Here is a 6,812-nt window from a genome sequence, read left to right on the forward strand (position 1 = left end):
TAGTTAGCTGTTTGAAGCATCTAGTAGCAGGAACCATAGCTGCCAAAGTGCCATAATTTACGGTATTTATTTGATACGTTTTCAGCGGTTCTGATTTTTGAGTTCTCCACAGAATTTTTTGATAAATTCTTTCCTATGGATGAACCTTAAATTACTGGTTCATCTTTTCAATCATTGCGAAAATAACGATAGAATCATCTAAAAAGTGTAAACTCAACTAAAATATCTCGTCCTGTATATTAGGCTCAATTATCGAAGCATTGTTCAGATATAACCGCGAAGTTGTTTTGACAGAAGCATACAAAAATAACTCTCAATTTCGTCATTGATCTTGATTCTCCGATGATTGTCTTATAAGGCCTATATTATCCTAAATCATCTCCTGAAAAAATGTTACTCGCAAGCGTTTCCCTGTTGACAATTTAGGATTAGCAAATCTAACTTTGCAGGATAATAGAATTCAGAATCTGCCAGCTGTACGTGCCTTTTTAAATTCTGACCCCTTTCATTAATAAATTTTTCTATCTAGAAGGACTCTATAAGCGTACTTCTTCTTATTGTCTTCAAAAACTTTAGTTACTGCCGAAGTTAGCGTAACTTTAGATGCGTCATAAATGTGAAAATTTTCAACACTATATTGTTTTACAGACGAATTATTTTTATTTTACTCTGATCCCGATTTTGAATCTAAAGGTGTGTGATGCTTTATATTCAAGATTGTGCACCTTCCGGATTTGCAATCATGAACTAAGTGGTTTCTCCTTGAACAGGTAAAAAATAGTCCTTTTATCTGAACAAGTTCCACACGTTCTTTAATAATCATTTTTTTTTTAATTTTACACATAACTGCAGTTGATTATTTTCTCCACATAAGGGACAGTAGACCTCAGATTCAGTATTCGCAAAAAATTAAGCTAAATTCTTACTTGCTTAACAAAGCTCATTATTAGATTTATTATTTCGCTAGTTAGATTCATTTTTCACCGCAACTTTCCAAATCGCTGACTCCTTAAACTTGAGACCGTTCCCATAGAAATTTACTGAGTTTCTCGAATGTTGGAATTTCCGTACCCGTAACTGAATTCTCTCGTTTTTTTCTGGTCTAACGATCCAATTTAGAAACAATAAAAAAAGCAATGGCCGGCATGCGATTCTGGACAGTTACGCTGTGATTACCGCAATGTTCATTTAATAATTCTTATGCTAATTTATTATTGCTTTTGGTTGACACTAAATTCTCAATTGCTCGCAAAACGTCATCTTTAAAATAGGATCTTAAATACCGAACTTTTTTTATTTTTGGAATCGTAGCGTCATCCTGAATATTTGCAGAAATAGCGTCTCTCAATACGAGCTACTCATTGCAACCTTCGGAAAAGGAATGGAGATTCTGTTTTGGTAATGGAAAGCAGGCTCGAAAATTTTCATCGCTTGCCGAACCGAATTGCTCATTCTCGCAGAGCAGTCAATCAAGATTTTTGCTGAGAATTAAGATCATTTTCTAGTTGCGCAATATGCGCGCTTAGTGCATTTACTTGCTTTACACGAATCACTGACAACAAAATTCTGTACTCGCTGTTGATTTATACTCGTATAATAATTTGCTAATTCTAAAATACATATCTATAAAAAATTCTGAAACTTCTGATCTTTCGGCTTCAAAATAATGTTTAGAACATAAAACTTTTACAGTACTTAGAGTTCTGCCAAATTCTTGCCAGGTTTCATCAGCGTTTTTGTTTCGCAGATCAATTCTCTATAGGAGTCACTTCTTTTGTTTTATTACTCGCATAATTTTTTAAAAATGTTTTGATTTTAGCTAATCGAGCTTTACAATTCTTTTAAATAATTTTGAAACTATAAATGTCAGTAGTACACATTTTTTAAATTTGTTTAATTCTAATTTAATTTTTGACAATAAATCAATTTACTTTTGTTTACTACACAATTACATCAATTAAATATTTTTGCAGAACAAGCAAGAATAACTTACTTATTCGGAGTTAATTTCTTAACTCGTAATTATACTAGTAGAATCTTATGATTACTTATTACTGTGTTGAAAATATAAGAAATTAACATTCTTACACTCAAATTCAGGTATTTGGCGACCATAAAATGTGGCTGATAACAGTGTTTATATCATTAACCTCTTCCACGAATTGAATTATCTTTACGCATAGAAAAACGAAAGATTCACAGTTCACATAGGTTTACACGATAAATAAATTGAATTAATACATAAATAAGTAATAATAAATGAAAACATTAAAAAGTACTAGACAAAATATGTGACGAGATCAGAGAGGCATTCGAGTTCAAATTCTTCCGTTTATTGTTCTGCGCAGAAGAATTTTCGATTAATAACTTATAAATTGAAATTAAAAATTGAATTTCTAAACTTCTTGCAAATTTCTACGCACCTACGGCGCGCGCTTGTCAGATATTGTACTTCGCGCTCGGTTACTCATTCTTTGCACTTAGAATGCTCAAATGAAACTTTATCAAAAAATTTCATCTTGACACTGGCGCTACACTTTACAATAGAAAGATACAATCCTTTCTTGAAACTTTCTTTTCTACCTCGCTTTCTTACATTGGAAATATTACATATCTCGCATCTTTTTGGGATAGTGAGGATATTTTTGATATTTGTATATAAATTTCAAAAAATAAATTAAAAACGAGGCGTTCTTCCAAAATGTCGTTTAAATAAATTTTTTAAGAATTTTAAACGCTGTTATTCTACCAAAAAGTTTTATTATACTTCTCATAATTTAATTCAAAATTTGAATTCTATAGTTTTTTCACAATATTTTGGATAAATAAGACCAAAATAACAAGTCCTATCGAAAAATGGTTTAAGTAAATTTTGTAAGAACTTCTGAAAGATGCAGCTCCTTTTTGAACTTTTTCCCGCATCTCATGTCGTTCCCAGACGCATTAACGGACAGACATACTTAAACTGTAAACATACAGTTTTTGAAGTATTTTTGGGTAAATTTATGAAATTCCTTTAAAAAAATAAACATAGAAAAAAACACTCTGCAAAATCAGATTTTTTTATATGAAACTCTCCTTGTTAATGACACACTGGAACCTATTACACAAAATTAAATGTTTTAAAATTAAACTCACATAAATAAAATTTTTATTAGTATAATATTTTATTTGATAATCCAGCATGCAATTTTATCATGGAAATTTTGTTGGAAGAAGAAGAAGAGTGTGTGCGTAAAGCTGCCGCTCCGCGCGCATTAAAAAAAATCTTTTTCAATCATTTATATCTTGTGAAATAATGCAGATAAAAAAATTCTGATCGCACCCCTAGAAAGATCAGTTAAAGAACTTATAGAATTCATAATGATCCGAAAATTGATTTTTTTCTTAGTACGTAACTTTTCTTAGACCGCGTTTCATATATTTCATTAAAAAATCCCAAGAAAACAAAATAATATAATGCCTTTGTCACAAAATCGATTAAAATACTGTCCACGTGGTTTATAAATGGCCCCTAACGTATCTAACATAGTATGATCTCATTTATTGCTTTTTAGTTATTATTCTTTTGATGCTATCTTGAAAATATTTGTATTTTTCACACAGTTACTTTTTTTAAAGAAACACAAACGAAGACATTAGCAAATTTATATATTGCTTGATTTCGACCTGAGGCTAATTTTTGGGTGATTTATTATCCTTAGTGTAGTTGAGTTAAAACTTGAAATAAAAAGTAACTACTTGAAAATATTTGTAAGGTAGAAATTAAAAAATAAGCAGAAAAATATTATTGACATCAAGACTGCAATGATACACATTTATAATTTATTTTATAATTTAGCGTGAACTGTAGCAATATCAAACATTCAAAGAGTACAAAATACTTTAATTTATCACGAAACTTAACAAATATGTATTATACATTACCATCTTTATCTAAGAGGAAAAGAAAAAACTTTAAAAGTGGAATTTTTGAGAAAATTCATTTTTAAGATTTCAGAAAAACTGATGCTACTTTGTCGCTTAAAATTTTTGTTGTTGTTTAAAAATCAATTGAAAGAACAGAATTTAAAAAAAAAATACCGTAAATTTTTCAAATTTCTCCTGTAAATTTCAAATGATTGCAAAAAATAGGATTTGACAATCTGACGTTAGATTTGCTCTATCATGTGATATTTCTAAAAAAATTAGTCTTATTGACCATTAGAATAATATACGGTTTATACTAAAGGCTAAAAATTTTACTTTAAGGTAACGATATTGAAAAAAAGTAATTTTCGGCAACGATCTTCGCCGGTACCACCACTCGGGTGGTAAAAGGTGGTGGGCAAGCGAGCGCAGGAAAAACCTGTTGCCGCTCAATAAAGTAATCGGAAGAAATTTTTGTGATATAATCAGCTTCAAACTTATTGCCACACAAAGTACCGGATTGAATTAAATATTTGGGATAATAAGTGAAAAGCACGAAGAAACGTCGGTCTGGTCTTAAATTTGTATAATTATTTAAAAAGTTTTTTGTAAATAATTTTTGTATACTTTTTTATAATTATTAGAATTCATGAAGAGACAAAGCTTCCTTAGCGCTTTTTATTTATTATCCCAAATTTTCAACTCGATGTGGCGCTTCGTGTGAAAATAAGTTGAGAAATAAAAAAAGTGTCAGTATGGTAAGAATCTTGTCATGTGACCCACGCGTCACCTGGCCTTAATGTTTAATTTTTTTTATTAAATTGATCTGATTTATAGTTTGATTATTAAACTACATTTGTATTTCTTCTTACAGAACTAAGTTCACAGGCCGGAAATAATGACAATTTGGGTACCGTATAATTGATAAAAATCTTCTTATTTGATCCTTTTATTCATTATTTTCATTCTTAAATTCTGTTTCTATCTCTTCTTACAGATTTAGAATTGCGTCTCGGATTGGGAAACATATATTCAGGTACCGTATAATTGATAACAATTTCATTACAATTCAACTGAAATTCTGGAGTATCCTGGAGGCTTTTAAAAAAATGTACAAGCTTTAAAAATTATATGCTATATGAGGTTCTTGAAGGTTTTTATGCATTTTTCTTAAGTTCATTATTTTGAGCAATAATCAGTTAGTTTCTTTTCTTAATTTCAACTTGTGTTTCGCCACTTTAGGAAATTTTTAGACAACCTTTTAAGAGATTGCACTTTGGGGTGTCTTTCGACTGATAAACTAGTGGTCAGAATTTATTTTCCAAGATAGTTGAAGTAAAAAAGATGCCATAAAATTTAACAACCAAATACAATGTTTAAGAATAAAGATTTTAACATTTTTTTGAAAGCCTTTAGGAACTTCGTTTTCGCCAGAGAAAATTATATTTGCTTTTATTGCCACCAGGCCCTCGGTTTCTCCTTCCCCATTAATATGTCAATCATTTTAAATCTTTTATTTTCTTTGCTTAAAGGATCAAGTTCGCAGCATGAAGTCAGAGACGGAAGCGAACGCGGACACAGCATAGTAGGGAGAGCCTCACAGTCAACCCGCAGAAACGGTGATACGAAAATATCCTTGTCGCTGGGGGCCGTCAATATACCACGTTGACTATTTTTTTATTACTTGTTGACCCCGCGCCCTATTGAGGACAAACTTGGACTTCCAGGACCCTTACCCTCTCCTTTTCACCTATTGCGCACGTGGACTTATATCATATTTTATCAAAATACACTGAAACCTGGCTTGAATGACGATTTTGGACTTGACCTGAAATTAGTCTTAAATCTATTTACAGTCATTTAAATGGAAAAGTCAGGGCCGTGTCAACTATTTCCAATTAAAATACATAATGTTATGCAATAGACGCGCGTGAGGCTCGTGCGGGTTCCTCTATCACCACAAAAATGCGGGTCGATCTGTTTAAGGAATTAGTAAATGCGTGGTCACTAATTCCAGGTCGCAGTGTATATATATTCTTGGTATTCAAAAGCAACGAAGCCCAAAAGGGCTGCGACTTGGCCGGAAATTAGATTTTTCTTAAAAACAATAGGCTAGTGATACAAAGTGGGAAGTCTTAAAAATTATTTTATTTTTTGCTACTTTTTCAACTATAAATTTGAAGATTCATGGCAACATGACACACGTATTGCTCATAAACAGGTGTTTTTGTACAATCGTAGAAATATTATGAATTTTAGGTGGTCATTATTATTTCTTAAAGGTTTTTTAGATAAATATTACATAAAATACTACCTTCTCCTAATAACCAAATGTTAACATGAATTGTTTAAATAATTTGCCAGCGTTTTTAGCAATTTCATTCCAGAATAGAGTAGAAAAGTCACGGGTTTTCTAAAATTTTCAACTGATTTTCAAATTTCAGTTAGAGAGGCAATATTTAATTACATTTAGTCAAAATAATTGTGTAAACAGTTATGTTTGATGGATTAAATTGACTCTTATCTTGCTGTAACTAAAAATTTTAGAAACATTTGAGAAATTTATGGAAATCTACGATGTTGTCATCTTATTTTTACTTCGTTTCATCGGATTTAGTAGGCTTTTGACCCCCATTGCAGCTCGGCTTAAGTTCTTTTTCGTGATAATGCGCGTGTGTCTTCCGCTTCAAGTGAACTGTTGAAACGTCGTGACGCAATTACAACCGCAGCGCGGTGTCAATTCTCGAAAGGCCATAGCAGGGAGGGCTATTCAAGGGTTTCACTGTACAATTTCTCGACTTTCGAAAAAAAAAATTTTTTGTGTATTTAAAAAAAGTTGGTGACGATAGGAATAAATTTTTTTGAAACATGTCTAACTACGCTTGTTTAAATTTTCTTTGGCT

This window comes from Belonocnema kinseyi, chromosome 8 (assembly GCF_010883055.1).
Source record: "Belonocnema kinseyi isolate 2016_QV_RU_SX_M_011 chromosome 8, B_treatae_v1, whole genome shotgun sequence".
Taxonomy (NCBI): Eukaryota; Metazoa; Arthropoda; class Insecta; order Hymenoptera; family Cynipidae; genus Belonocnema; species Belonocnema kinseyi.